This window comes from Jaculus jaculus, chromosome 23, assembly GCF_020740685.1.
Source record: "Jaculus jaculus isolate mJacJac1 chromosome 23, mJacJac1.mat.Y.cur, whole genome shotgun sequence".
Lineage (NCBI taxonomy): Eukaryota > Metazoa > Chordata > Mammalia > Rodentia > Dipodidae > Jaculus > Jaculus jaculus.
Window position 1 is genome coordinate 3158401 of NC_059124.1, and position 16368 is coordinate 3174768.

The window sequence follows — 16368 nt, forward strand, 5'->3', positions numbered from 1 at the left end:
GCAGTTGTGGTTTGATTTTTTGTTTTAATTCTTTACTACTGTACTTGTATTTCTGGTTTGGCCTTAGGATAGGTTTTTTGTTCTTCATGTGGTACTGTGGTGTGGGAACCCAGGAGAAACATCTCTACTGAGGCAGAGGAAGGATGATCAATGTGAGTTTGAGGCCACCCTCAAACTTCAGAGTGAACTCCAGATCAGGTTGGACCCAGAGTGAAACCCTGCCTCAAAAAAAATTAAAAAAAAAAATACATGTGTGATGTGACAACATAAAAAAGAAACTAATTACCAATTGTAATAATTTTTAAATATTTGTTTATTCATGAGGGAAGAGAGAGAGAAAGTGAGAGAGAGCGAGAATGGGTACAAGAGGGCCTCCAGCCACTGCAAAGAAATTCCCGATACATGGGCCACTATGGGAATCTGGCTTACATGGGCTCTGGGGATCAACCCTGGGACCTTCGGCTTTGCAGGCAAGCTCCTTAACTTCCCAGCTATGTCTTCAGGCCAAATTGTACTAATTTTTAAAATTCCATAGAACTTAGACAGAAAACCACACTTCATGGTCCCCAAGGTAGAGCTACAAGCAGTCCCATGACTTAACCCCACAGCTCTCACTCACTGTCTCCCCAGTCAGTTCTTCAACAGCATCTGTTTGGGATGTTCCCAGTGAGTTACATGTGACATTTTTCTTTCATGACACAGTGATGTCTCCACTCACTGGGGACACTGGCAAGGTCAAGGGAAATGGCTGGAGCTGCCTGACATTGAGCAGAATCACATGCTGTCTTTCAGGACCACCAACACAAGGTCAAGGCTGACTTCCACCAGGATGGCCGCTTCTGTCACAGTCCACACAAAGGATCAAGGCTGCCTGGGTCTCCTCCTTGACCCCTCTTCCTTCCCCAACTGGTAAAGGCATGTCTTCACATGCCATGTAATCAGGACTATTAACATAAGTGCCTTTCACCTTGAGCACTGGAATGAACAGAGTGACCTGCCAGGACACAGACTCTGCTGTCTGCCTCCCGTGAGACGCACAGGTCCACAGAGAAGTGTGCCACTTTTCACTTACCCAGTGTTATTGACAACTGCTGAAATATCCTTATTTAGAATATATCCATAGTATACGAGGTGAAAACTCATGTTTCTTGTCACGCTGCTAGAGGCGCATCATCTGTGGCTGGGTTCGTGAGGAGGCCCACTTGTCAATGTCTGACCACATCAGAAAGGGCCAGAGAAGATGTTGCTGGGCAGCTTAGGATCAAGTCATTCCCTCTTAGATAAGGTGTCAATCCACATGTCCCTTCAACTGCCCTGTCTGCATCACCCTGTAGCAAACTGAACATCCAGTGACTCCCCTGTGTGTAATGGAATAAGGTGCAGCTGCTTAAAATGAATTCCTTAGTGCTTCCCAGGGAAGGATGCACAGACACTGCTGGATAGAGCAGCTCAAATATCATCAGCCACAAAACCAAAGTAACCCATTCATTTCTGAAAGAGGACTATTTGGAATCACAATAACTTGTGGTCACATGTTTAAAAGTAAACATGAAAGGAAGGAAGCATGGAGAGTTTTAACCTCAGAAGACTAAATGAAGGGAAAATAGAGGGAATGTCAATTCAGTACAAGGAATGGCACAGGGAATTTTGTTGTTTGCTGATCTTGTATATCCAAGGTGGGTCTCCCTCTAGCTCAGGCTGTCCTGGACTTTACCATGTCATGTCAGGGTGGCCTCCAACTCACAGAGATCCTCCACCTCTGCCTCCCAGGTGCTGGGAGTAAAGAACTATGCCACCAACCCAGCGATAATTCCTTTAATATTTTATGTATTGATTTGTAAGCGGGAGAGATAGAAAGAAGACAGACAGAGAGAATGGGCATTGCAAGGCCTTCAGCCTCTGTAAACGAACTCCAGACACATGTGCTTTTCCGTGCATCTGTCTTTCCATGGATACTGGGGAAACACAGGTAGTCCTTTAGCTTTGCAGGCAAAAATCTCCATCCCTTGTTTAATTTTTGTGTTCATTATAGATTGTAGATACTACGCCGTTGTCAGAAGTATAACGCATGAATATTTTCTTCCATTCTGGAGAATGTAAACTGACTCAGCTGATAATTTGCTTGTCTGTACAGTAGTGTTTCAGTTTCATGAGGTCTTGGTGGTGGGGTGTTGATCTAATCTCCATGGCCACTGGGCTTTATTCAGGAAATCTTTCCCTGTGTCTATATCCTGTATTCCCTCTATTTTTTTTTTTTCTGTAGCTATTTTAGAGTTTCATGTCTTATATTGTGGTCATTAATTCATTTAGATTTTCCGTTTGTACAGGGTGAGAGAAGTGAGACTAATTTTTGTATTCTACATGTGGTTATCCACTTTCTCAAGCACCAAATGTTGAAGATGCTATCTTCTCTGCAGTGAGTAGTTTGGTCCCTTTGTTGAAGATCAAATAGCTGCAGAGCAACAGATATTTCTTGAAGGTGAGTGGGGAATAAGAAATCAGACTATTTCACAGAACTCCCTGTGTATTAAAGACCAATTTGAGGCAGTGGCATAGAAAGTGACTAACAGGGGTTAGAGAGATGGCTCAGGGGTTTGGAACTTGCCTTTAGTGCCTAAAGACCCAGGTTCAATTTTCCAGTTCCCACATAAAGCTAGATGCACAAAGTGGTGCATGCATGTGAAGTTCAAGTCATGGATAGAGGCCCTGCCATACCTATTCTCTCTCTTTCTCTGTCTTAGTCTTTCTCTTTCTTTCCTTCCTTCAAATAAGTAAATGAAATATTTGTTTTCACAAAAAAATGATGGAGAGTGTGGAAAAACAACAAAAATGTAATGTTAAGTCTGACTTAGAAGGCCAGCTTCATCACATGTGTAATGTGGTCAATTAGATAAAGAGGCACGGAATAATATTTCCTGGAGGAAAGGAGGCCCAAGGTCAGTGAGATGGAGCATGCTGAACATGGGGGATTGTAGCAAAAGTCTCACACATGAAAGTTCACATTCCATCTAGACATATGGCTCTACAGTGGAAATCTCATGATTGTTCTTTGACGTCTTTCCCCCTCATTACCACCATGATATTAAAAAAATAAATAGAAGGCTGAAGTCATCTGAGCTACATCAACGTAGCGACTGATGAGAAGCAGATGCTGTAGGCTTGGAAAGTCTTTGTAGAGCTGAAGCTGGCTGGTATGGACCTTCAGTTACCTCACGTTGTACTGGTGTCCTAATGCGTTAGAAATGTGTGCAGGAGCCACACCTATACCAGTGAATTATAGTTAACATGGTGGAAAGTCAGCTGAGCGGGAAAGGGGTGACAGCCTGCAAAGCTTAAAGTCCTGAATTTGGTTCCCCATAACCCACGATGTACAAGGTGAGGCATGCATCTGGAGTTCATTTACAGTGGCTAGAGTTCCTGTCATGTCCATTTTCTTTGCCTTTTATTATCTCTCTCTCTGAAATAAACAAATTATCGAAAAGAGAGTATACTTCACTATCATACACACAGGAACATTTGCGTTAGATAAAAGAACACTGGGCTCCAGGAACAACGAAGTTCACCATGTTAAACTATAGCCTAAACCGTCACTGCTGTCACATGCCATGCGAGCCCCGCACACAGGAACAATCTTGCCAGATGATAACATAATCAACTAGCCTGATATAAACACAATGACAATTAATACTATTGTCTGTGCCAATGTGATAGATAGCTTTTAACAGAGATGCCTAAGTCACATGTAGGACCTTTTAGAAGTGACACCTTGACAACCATGTCCCCACCCCATCCTGCTGGGCTAAGGTCCAAAAGAGAAATGAGCAGCAAAAGTCACCCCAATGTGTCAAATGCAAGAAGGGCCAGTTGTGGTTCAAAGGTGTCATTGTCCTCCTCCTTATAAAGAGAGCAGCCTGGCTTCACCAAGAACAGACTTGGAAGCCACAGCACACACTTCTTCCAAGATGCTGGTGGTCTTGCTCACTGCGGCCTTGCTGGCCCTGAGCTCCGCTCAGAGCGCAAATGAAGGTAAAAGCCAGTGGTGGGTGGGGGTTCTGCTTGGGCTGAGGAGATGTCACAGAGGAGGAGGAGGAGGGAACAAGGTAAGAAAGTCTTTCCTGAGGACTTCTTGTGACAAGGGGAATAGCAGTTGTGTCCTGAGTAGGGACCGCAGCCTTACTATTTAAGATACAATTGTAACTCCAGAATTCTTAGCCAGAAGAAGAAGAGGTTCATTTTGCAGGTGTGGAAGATCCGATGTGTGGTCAGAGTGCCCAGGAAGATGGCCTTATTGGCAGAAGGAAGAGCATTTGACATGACATTACCACAATCAGAGTGGTAATCACTTGGTGCCGCTGGCCTTACACTAGAGGGGATGTCAGGCCGATGACAGAGGCACATGCACATGCACACTGCTGCTTGAGAGACACGTCAGAGTAACTGTCTCTGCGATCATATCAATATCACTCCCCATGGGACAGGCTTAGATCACGCCCTCGTTCAGTATCTGCATGAGCTACGGGAAAGCCTCTGAGACGTTGTACAAATGTGTACCCTAGAATTCTGTCTCCAGAACACAAAGGCTGTTTTGGAGAAAGTGGGAAAATTTTGTTGAAATATGTCTTCTGCATAGGAATCAAAGAAGCTTTTACGATACACACCCAGAAAGATGAAAGTAATTGTATACTTACAGCAGATGGGTGACATTCTGCACAGGAAACCCTAGCATATCCTTGTAGTTTCTTCCCTGACACAAAGGTGTCAAAGACTGACTGGTGAGCTCCCTAAAAAGATGCTCTGCTACTACGTCAAAGTCACAGTGACCTTGAGAGTGTTGGTGAGCCCTGAAAGCCGACCACACTTCTCCCTCTGTCCTGTGCTTTGTTCCTTAGAGGTGGCCACTAAACACTCTTCCCCAGCAGTAGAATGTGAGGTCTGGTTCGCAGTCCTTCATCTCTGTTCATCTGACTGTGGCTCACTGACCTGTCATGATGTTTAGTATAAGGATTGGATGGAGATTACTTTCCATAAAGGCATACTTCCCACTTCCCACGCTTGGTGTTGGGCAGGACCAGGTCCGTCCAATGAACAACAGAGATGAGAAGAGTCAAAGCAGAGTGAGAAGTCTGTCTGTTGCCCACACAGGACAGACGGTTGAGAGAGGAGGCTGAAGTGGACAGTCCCTGATGCTGGCTCCTCAGAGACAATGATGGAGGTCTCCTCTCTCCTCTCTGCCCAGCATTTATCTTTATACTTAGGCAGCTTCATGGGAAGATGTAGAAAAATCCTTGTTTGTGTCATTTTCTCTGTTTCTCAACTTAGCTATGAAACTATCTATGATTAAAAAGAAAAATAAACACTGTTCTCAATATGGGGTGAATAGAATATAAGCAATCTTTTTTCCTTTCTTAAATTCTTTATATTTCTTTTCAGTTTGTTTGTTTGTGTGTTTTGGTTTGTTTTGTCCTGAGGTAGGGGCTCACTCCAGCCTAGGCTAACCTAGAATTGACTATGTAGAATCAGACTGGCCTCAGTCTCAAGGGGACCCCCCTACCTCAGCCTTCAGACTGTGACGATTAAAGTAATGTGCCACCAAGTCTGAAAGACAGAGATAGAGAGACAGAGAGGGAAAGAGAGAGAGAGAGAGAGTATGTGCATCCCAGGGGCTCCAGCTGGTGCAGGGGAACTTCAGATGCAGGTTTCATTTTGGGCACCTGGATTTACATGGGGAATGTGGAATTGAACCTGCATGGTTAGGCTTTGCATGCAAGTGCTGAAACATCTGAGTCATCTCTCCAGCCCCCTTGATATTTCTCCACTCTGCAAAACTAAGTGGATGAACAACTACCTCTAATTTCATTCCAGGACTCAGGTTTTTGCTTCTTTTTTTCTATGGTTTTTGGAGGTAGGGTCTCACTCTAGCTCATGCTGACCTGGAATTCACTATGCATTCTCAGGCTCGACTCGAACTCACTGTGATCCTACTTCCTCAGCCTCCCGAGTGCTGGGATTAACTGCGGGCACAACCATTCCTGGCTCCAGGACTCAGTGTTGAACTCACAGGCAGACAGTTAATACAGGTTCCTGAAGTGCAAATGACACCACCTCTGCCCTTTATTCATGCTCCCTCTGTTCTGCTGAATTCTCACCTTGATATGTCTTGTGAGAAAAGTGGGGTGCTCTGAAGCTTGTTTTTGCACAATATAAGGACACAGCCTTCAGCCAGCATTGCACACCTGTGCGTTTCCATGTCACTGAAGAGCGTAATCTGAGAATGAAGAGAGGCAGGAAACAGGGACAGGGCAGCTGGCAGACAGGAGATGGGAGAGGGGACTGTGTGAAGAGGACGGGGAGTGGAAATAGAAAGTCCTCTGTCCCTGTGTTCTTCCTTTCTGCCTCTACTTCCCCAGAGCCCCAGGACCAAAGCCTGAGCCCTGATGTCCAGCAGCCTCAGGAAGTCCCTGCCCCACCACCTGCCGACGATTCCCCACAGGCCCCTCCACAGGAACAAGAAGAGCTGCCTCCTGTACCCCCTCCTGAGGATAACCCAGAAGTGCCCACCAAAGAAGATGCCCAGCAGCCTCAGGAAGTCCCTGCAGCACCACCCGCTGATGATTCCCCACAGGCCCCTCCACAGGAAGAAGAAGAGCTGCCTCCTGTACCCCCTCCTGAGGATAACCCAGAAGTGCCCCCCAAAGAAGAAGGCCAGCCTCAGGAACACTCTAAGTATGCTCCTCCCCCATTTGGACGCTTTCCCAAGATACCTCGTGTTCACCAACCTGGACCAAAACGAAGATTGCCTTTGTGGTTTGAAGATTTTCCATGGCAACCTCAAGTTCCTGAACTCAGATTTTGGAAGTGGTGGGCCCATTGAGTGCATGGTGAGTACTGCCCAGTCTTCCAATCTTCCAGGTAAGCTGGATGTTTGTGACAGGTGTGGTCATAGTACTCAACATGAAGTCTATCACTTGTACACTTCTCAAACTAAAGTACGAAAATCAATTACCTAAAACCGTACAGAGCCAGCTGTGGTAAACCATGCATGGCTTTCATCCCAGGACTCTGGTGGCAGAGATAGAAGGATCTCTGTGAGTTCAAGACCAGCATGATGCTACATGGTGAAATCCAGGTCATTTATGCTAGAGCGTAGCTCTCCCTTGAAAATTCAAAAATAAGTAAATAAAATAAAACCATTCTGAAATGGCACAGGCCTGGGTCACATTACCAATGCTCATATTCAGATACCATATATATATTTTGGCTTTTCAAGGTAGAGTCTCACTCTAGCCCAGATGACCTGGAACTCCCTACGTATTCTCAGGGTGGCCTCAAACTCACAACAATCCTCTACCTCTGTCTCCCAAATGCTAGGATTATAGGTGTGTGCCATCAGGCTGGCTCCATATTCAGATATTCTGTGACAGTATAGAATGACCTTTGCTTTCCAGAAGCTCTACAGTGTGATTCTTCATTTGAGAGCTTGATCCTCAATTTTCCCCTTTCACAATGATTACCTCTTTGGGTTGTCATGTGCTGTGAAGATTCTCGGTGAGCCCACTTTGGTCCCTTGTTGCTCATACTCAAGTCTGTTCCACCTCAGTTGTCCTCTGAGCACACCTTTCCCAGGCCTTCCTCACAGCAGGGAGCTCACATCCAGGCCCTGCCCAGCGGTACCTTAAGTCCTTCTCTCACTGCTGTCCAGGACCCTCAGCACTTACTGTTCAATAAGCAACAATTTCCGATTAGCCCAAGCTAAACAAGACACTGGCACACCAGAACAGGCCAAGCTGAATTTAAAGTCACACCTCAGCCCACCTCTCCACTCCTGTCCCAGACACCAACCTTAATTCTCTTAAACATCCTCTGAGAAACACAGTCTGATTTGCCAAGAAGGACAGCAGTGTTTAGAGGCAGGCGGGTCTGCATGGTGCTCATGTGACGAACATGTTTCTGAGACAACTTCCACCTCTTTCTAAGAGCGATAAGATCTCAGGTGCCATGGTGTCATTACACTTGCTTTAGCTTTGTTCACTGTGTGTTTGGCTAACGGCTTTACTTTTGTTGTTGTTTCAGAAATGGATTGAGAAGATCTTGTCCTTCCGGAGCTCATGTGCGTGGAGCAGTGTGCTCACAACTGTACCTTCAATATCCCAATAAACCCTTAGCATGTACTCACTCACTGCTGCCTCTCGTTCTGGGTGTGGGAGACTCGGGGACTCCAGGGCCGTGGGCACCATGTGAGAGCATCCAAGGTCTCTTCCATGGATTCTACCAGAAAGCTCTCCATCCTCACCACACATCACATACCACATAAGAACATCCCAGTGCACTATCATTAGCTCCATAAACTTTGATTTCTATGGAAAAAATGCATAGGGACCCCCTCAGGAGTCCCTCACTCACGAGGGAAATGAAGGAGGTGAATCACTGCGGGAAACACCCCAAGTGGGACTATATAAACAGATTTCTCCTTCTCTATCCTTCTCTACATATTTGCTTGAAATTAAGCATCTATCTATCTATCTATCTATCTATCTATCTATCTATCTATCTATCTATCTGTATATATACATACATTTATCTATCTATGCACATGCAACTGTTATCCTAAAGAGAGTCTCTCTAGCTGAGATTGACATGGCTGTCACTCTGTCATTTGAGCCTAGCCACAGACTCGTAGAGACCCTCCTACATCTGCCTCTCGAGTGCTGCAGTTAAAGGTGTGTGCGACCTTGCACAGCATGTGCATTTATTTGTAAGGAAAGAGGGAGGGAGAGATATATAGAGAGGATGAATGTACGGGTGCTACCAGGGCCTCTAGCCAACGGAAGTGAATTCCAAACATGTGTGCCACTTTGAGCAGCTGACTTTACATGGGTGATGGGGTCTCAAACCCAGGCCATTAAGCTTTTCAGGCAAGCATACTCACCGCTGAGCCATCTCTCCCAACATATAATTTTACAAATAAACAAAACTATAGGCAGTTGCTTATGAATCCCAAGGCTGTAGAGTATTGTGGTCAGAGAATTCCATGAACCCCTAACAATACAGGCTGTGGCCGGGTACCTGGACCCTCCATAAATGAGTGGAAAGACCTGAGTTCTCAAGACACCACATGGTTTGCTGTGAAGACATGGAGAGGTCAACTAACACTGTGACAGAAGCCAACTTCTTGCTGGCTACTCTCATAGTGCTGAAAAGCATGATGCCAGTTGCTGGTGATAAATGTCACCACAAGGTGTACAAGCAGTGGCTCCTAAAAGTTACAAAGTCAACCAGCCAGGCAAGAGGCACCCACGGGTATAATAGTGGCATGTAGTTGAGGGGAAATCAATTCCTCTCTGACTTCAAAACTCCTGGTTTTGTTTTATTTGAGAGAGAGAGAGAGAGAGAGGGAGAGAGTGAGAGAGAGAGAGAGAGAGAGAGAGAGAGAGAGAGAGAGAGAGAGAGAGAGAGAATGGGTGGCCCAGGGCCTTCAGCAGCTGCAAATGAACTCCAGACTCAGGTACCACCTTGTACCTAGGTTACGTGGTATCTGGAGAACTGAACCTAGGTCCTTAGGCTTTGTAGGCAGACACCTTAACTGCTAAGCCACCACTGTAGCCCGCCTCTCAAATTTTATATGTGGTCCACTCAATAGGAAGGAATTCATGCCTGGTCCTGTGAACAAAGTCAGAAGGCAATGGCGCAGAAAGTCAGATCTTAGAGGGAAGCTTCTACTGTTCTACGATTAAAAGGGGAGGTTATGCTCATGAAAGCCTCTTCTAAATGTCTGTCCCCTTTTATCTTTGCTGCTCTCACTGTTCGTGACAGAGTCTGCTTGTACAGATGGCGTCACGTACTCGTAGAGCCAAGAGCAAAGAGATCACAAGAAAACATAGCCTTATGCCTAGCACAGGATGAGTCATCTCTGTCCCTTCCTCCACAGCCCAGGAATCATTACGGAGGGAGATACAGAGTAAACATGAGTGCTGCCCTCACTGCTGGCCGGAGAACCTGCGCCAGCGAGATGCTGGTAGATGCTGAGCAGAGCCAAAAGTCATCAAAGTAGAAATTGGAGGCTGCTGAGAGCTCCACACTAAAGAAGGCCTAGAACCCTTTATCCAAGGCTGTGGGGACATTAGGGAATGGAGGTGGAAGGAATGTGAGAGGCACAGGGTGGTAGAGTGTACTGTGAGGTATTGTCGCCTCAGACGGACTGGTGCATTCATGACCCACAGTGAATACCAATAACCCATTGACGATGGTCTTTAGTGGGTGCAGAAGAGCAGTAACATAGGTGTATAACCCAATGGAAATATGACCAATTTGTAACATGTTTGTATGTGAAAATTCTCAAATAGAAAAAAAAGAAACAAATGAGTCAATTGAAATCATAACTGTGATATATAACAGTAGGGTCAGACTTCCGTGTATTTTTGACATTTTTATAGAACATCAGATGGCTATAGCTAGGCGGACTTATATCTAGGTCCTCTATTCTGTTCCATTGATCTACATATATTCTTTTGTGGCAGTACCATGCTGTTTTTGTTACTATGGGTTTGTAGTATAGGTTAAACTCAGGTATGCTGATGCCACCAGCCTTAGTTTTGTTGCTCAAAATTGTTTCAGATATTTAAGGTTCTTCATGCTTCCAAATGAATTTTAGGATTGTTTTTCTATTTACGTGAAGAATGCCACTGTAATTTTGATGGGAATTGCATTAAATGTGTAGATTGCTTTTGGTAAGATTGCCATTTTCACAATAATGATTCTTCCAATCCAAGAACAAGGGATGTCTTTCCATTTCCTAGTGTATTCTTCAATTTCTTGCTTGAGTGTTTTAAAGTTTTCATTGTAGAAATCCTTCACTTCCTTGGTTAGGTTTGTTCCAAGTTACTTTATTTATTTATTGGTTTGATGCAATTGTGAATGGGAGTGATTCTCTGGTTTTATCTTCTTTGTTTGTTGTTAGCATATAGGAAGGCTACTGATTTCAGTGTATTTATTTTGTATACTGCTACATGGCTGTAGGTGTTTATCAGCTCTAACAGTTTGCTGGTAGAGTCTTTAGAGTCCTGATGTATAATATCATGTCAGCTGTAAATAATGGTAACTTGATCTCTTCCTTTCCAATTTGTATCCATTTTAGGTGTGTCTCTTGCCTTATTGCTATGGCTAAGACATCCAGTACTATATTAAATAAAACTGGGGACAGTGGACACCCTTGTCTTATTCCTGATTTTAGTGGAAAAGCTTCCACTTTTTCCCCATTTAGTAATATGTTGGCTTTAGGCTCGTTATAAATAGCCTTTTTATATTGAGATATGTTCCTTCTATTCCCAGTCTCTGTAGGATTTTATCATGAAGGGATGTTGGGTTTCAAGCAAATGGGCCTAGTAAACAAGTAGGGGTTACTATCCTAATATCTAATAAGATAGACTTCAGTCCAACATTAGTTAGGAAAGATAAGGAAGGTCACTTTATACTGATTAAAGGCACACTCCAACAGGAGGATGTTACATTCTTAAACATATAGGTACCTAACATGGGGGTTCCCAACTTCATAATACAAACACTATTATAACTAAGGTCACAGATAACACCAAACACACTTGTAGTGGGTGACTTCAACACCCCACTCACATCAATTGCCAGGTAATCCTGGCAAAAAATAAACATAGATACATCTGGATTAAATGAGATCATAGAACAAATGGACCTAACAGATATATAGAGGCCATTTCATCCAAATGCTGCAGAATACACATTCTTTTCAGCAGCACATGGAGCATTCTCTAAAATAGACCTCAAAACAAATCTTAACAAATACAGGAAAATTGAAATAATTCCTTGCACTCTATCTGACAACTATCGATCAAACTATAAATCAATAGCAAGAAAAGCTATAGAGCGTACATAAAACATGGAAACTAAACAATACACTATTAAATGATGAATGGGTCAATGAAAAAATCAAGAAGGAAATCAAAAAAAATCATAAAGTAAAATGATAATGAAAACACAACATACCAAAACCTTTTGGACACAATGAAGACAGTCCTAAGAAGGAAATTTATACCTTTAAGTACCTATATTAAGGAATTAGGAAGGTCACAAATCAACAACTTAATGCTTCACTTTTAAGCCTTGAAAAAAGAAGAACAAGGCAAAATGAAAATCAGTAGACAGGAAGAAATAATAAAGATTGGGGCAGAAATTAATGAAATAGAAACAACAACAAAAAATAATCCAAAGAATCCATGAAACAAAGAGTTGGTTCTTTGAAAGGATCCACAAAATTGATAAGCCCTTAGCAAATCTGACCGAAAGAAAGAAGAGACACAAATTAATAAAATTAGAGATGAAAAAGGCACCATCACAAATATGACCTATCTAAATTAAATCAAGATGAGATTAACCACTAAAATAGACCTATAACAAGTATGAAGATCCAAGGAGTAATAATAAAAAATCACCCAACTAAAAATGTCCAGGCCCTGATGGATTCACTGATGAATTTTACCAGATCTTCATGGAAGAACTAACAGCAATGTTTCTTAAACTTTTCCATAAACTAGAAAAAGAAGGAATCCTATCAACTTCTACAAAGCCAGCATCACCCTGATACTAAAACCAGGCAAAGATAGAACAAAAAAAGAAAATTATAGACCAATCTCCCTCATGAACATAGATGTAAAAATTCTCAACAAACTATTACTGAACAGATTACAAGAATATATCAGAAAGATCATTCACCCCAACCAAGTAGGCTTTATCCCAGAGATGCAGGGATGGTTCAACATATGCAAATTGACAAATATAATACTTTATGTAAATGGATTGAAGGACAAAAATCACATGATCATTTCATTAGATGCAGAAAAAGCATTTAACAAAATCCAACATCCCTTCATGATAAAAGTCCTACAGGGACTGGGAATAGAAGGAACATATCTCAACATAATAAAGGCTACTTATGACAAATGTATAGCGAACATAATACTAAATGGAGGAAAACTTGAAGCTTTTCCTCTAAAACCAGGAACAAGACAAGGGTGTCTACGGTCCCCGCTTTTATTTAATATAGTACTGGAAGTCTTAGCCACAGCAATAAGGCAAGAGATGCACAAAAAAGGGATAAAAATTTGAAAGGAAGAGATCAAGTTACCATTATTTTCAGATGACATGATTCTATACATAAAGGACCCTAAAGATGCTACCAGCAAACTGTTAGAACTGATAAGCACCTATATATCTGAAAATAATATATAAAATTTGCATGTGTTATATGGAGTCCAGGGATCTCCAGAGGAGCTAGAGGCTGGGACAGTGGAAGGCTTTCCTCTGGCAACTGTCATGTGGATAAAAGGAAGCACAGCTTTCTGGAAGTATCCATTATGAAGGTATTCTTGCATAGTTTTATGTTGTGTCTGAGGATCTCAAATTCAAGTTTCATCTATACTTAGAAAGAGGCAAAAGAGATGGCACTCAGTAATTGCTTGCTAATTATTTTATTTTATTGGGATACTGAAGATACATAGTTTTAGTATAGTCTTCCAAGGGTATAAGTTTCAGAAGGTCATTGTCTTCTCATTCAGCTTCTGAAAGGAACAAACAAGGAAGGTCATAGAAAAGACACAGCATCTTGGCAGTTTCTAATCCTTTGCTGGTACCACTGAAATGGTAGGTGACAGCCCAGCTTCTTGCCTTCTCCTGCCCCACAACTTCATTCCTTCCTAACTTCTGGTTGTTTACTTTTGTTAGAAACCCAGAAGTTAATGTCCTCTCTGGTATTGCATGTTAGATGCAAGAGAAAGATTATTTTCTGGGTGTTCACCTTTGGCTATAAGGGAATATATCCATGACATATTCACAAAAATGGTCACAGCAACACATCCTAAAATAGTGAAAAACTGAAACCACTCTAAATGCCTGTGGACAAATAAGAGGTAAAGAAGGAATTGCAGAGCCACGTGATAGAATAGCACTCAACTTAAAATATAAGCCTCCTAATTACCCAAACAATGGAATGAAAACAACATCAAAATGAAGCTTCAGGAAATCTGTGTTTTTGATTGAACTGATGTGGAAATTTTCTTTACAGACTTAAAAAAAATATTTTTATTTATTTATTTATTTGACAGAGAAAGAGGGACAGACAGACAGAATGGGTGTGCAAGGGCCCCCAGCCACTGCAAATGAACTCCAGATGCATGTGCCCCCTTGTGTATCTGGCTAACGTGGGTCCTGAGGAATTGAACCTGGGTCCTTTGGCTTTGCAGGTGAACACCTTAACTGCTAAGACATCCCTCCAGCCCAACATTTTTTTTAAAATCTTTTTTTGTTATTTTTATTTATTTGTTTGAGAGTGACAGAGAGAGAGAAAGAGGCAGGTAGAGAGAGGGAGAGAGAATGGGCACGCCAGGGCCTCCAGCCACTGCAAATGAACTCCAAATGCGTGCACTCCCTTGTGCATCTGGCTAACGTGGGTCCTGGGGAGTCGAGCCTCAAACTGGGGTCCTTAGGCTTCACAGGCAAGTGCTTCACTGCTAAGTCATCTCTCCAGCCCCATTTTTTTTTTTTGGAGAAGATCCAAATTAATAAAAGTAGAGATGAAAAGGGGGTTGTTACAATAGACCCCAAACAAAATCCAGAAGAGTAGTATGGAATATTTTGTAAACTTATTCCAACAAATTGAAAAATCTGGGAAAAACAGATAAATTTCCAAATGCATATGACCTAACAAAATTGAAGCCAGAGAATGTAAAACAACAACAACAACAACAAAGACAGAGCCATAACAAGCAATGAGAATGCTGCATTAGTTGCATCTCAATGCAAAGAAAAGTCCATTGCTAGATGGATTTACTGCTGAATTCTGCCTGTCCGTCATGCATGATCCAATAATCAACACTTTTCAAACTGTTCTGCAGAATACAAAGGGAAGGAACAACTTATGAGGCAGTATTACCCTGAGAGCAAAACTAGAGAAAAACGCAACAAAAACAAAAAGAATATGATAGGCCAATTTCCCCAATAAATGTGGATGTAAAAATCTTCAACAAAATGCTTGCAAACCGAGTTCAAGACTACATTAAGAAGATCATACATCAGGACCAAGTTGGTTTTATCCCAGGGTTGCAAGGTTGGTTTAGCCAATGCAGATCAATAAACATAATAGATCATATTAACAGACTTAAAACAGCAATCCTATGTTCATCCTAGAAAAGGTATTTAGCAAAAATCCTGAGGAAATCTAGGCAAAGCTGGAACATACACTAACACAATAAAGGCTATATACAACAAACCTATAGCCAATATCATATTAAATGTAGAAAAACTGTGACTGTTTCCTCTAAAATCTAGTATGAGATAAGGCTGCCCACTCTCTCCTCTCTCACTCAGTATAGTGCTCAAAGTCTCAGAACAATAAAACAGGAGAAGGAAATAAAAGGGATGAAAATTGGGCAGGAGGAAGTTAAGTTATCCTCACTTTCAGATGAAATGAAATCTACAATTAAGAGACTCCACAGACTTTATTGAAAACTTATGGGTCTGATAAACACTTTTACTAACGTGGTGTGATACAAAATCAATATACAAAACCCAGTAGCTTTTATATGTAACAGTGGACTTGCTAAGAAGGAAATAAGAAAATGTGTTCCTCAAAAAAAAAAAAAAAAAAAACTTGACGGAAAAGTATGCAGAGAAATCCCATATGGAAATCTGTTCCTTTTTAAGCTAACTTAACAAATAAATAATATTTTAAGAAAAATAATAATATTTGGAATCAGTATGCCAATCTGTCTAGAAACTGTGGTTATTAACAGGAAATTGACTGTGTAGCATACATACTCAGACAAGCATTTCTTTTTTTTTTTTTTTTTTTTTTTTGAGAGCGACAGACACAGAGAGAAAGACAGATAGAGGGAGAGAGAGAGAATGGGTGCGCCAGGGCTTCCAGCCTCTGCAAACGAACTCCAGACGCGTGCGCCCCCTTGTGCATCTGGCTAACGTGGGACCTGGGGAACCGAGCCTCGAACCGGGGTCCTTAGGCTTCACTGGCAAGCGCTTAACCGCTAAGCCATCTCTCCAGCCCCAGACAAGCATTTCTAAGAGAAAATAATTACAGGTGTTGGCTTTTCGGGACAGGAGTGGGAGCTGGATTGAGATGTGATTTTAAGATTCATCTTTGTGCCTTCTGGCCAGTAAACATCTATTTGAACTTGAATGTACACTGACTTAAAAGTAAGTGTTAAAGTCTAACTGATGCTAACGGGAGTATGTTAAGGTATCAGTGAGTGGAGACACTGGATCTAGGCATCTGGGTGAGGCAGGTTGAAGAAGGAGACTAGAGATAGGAGTTCACTGAATTTGGGCACAGCA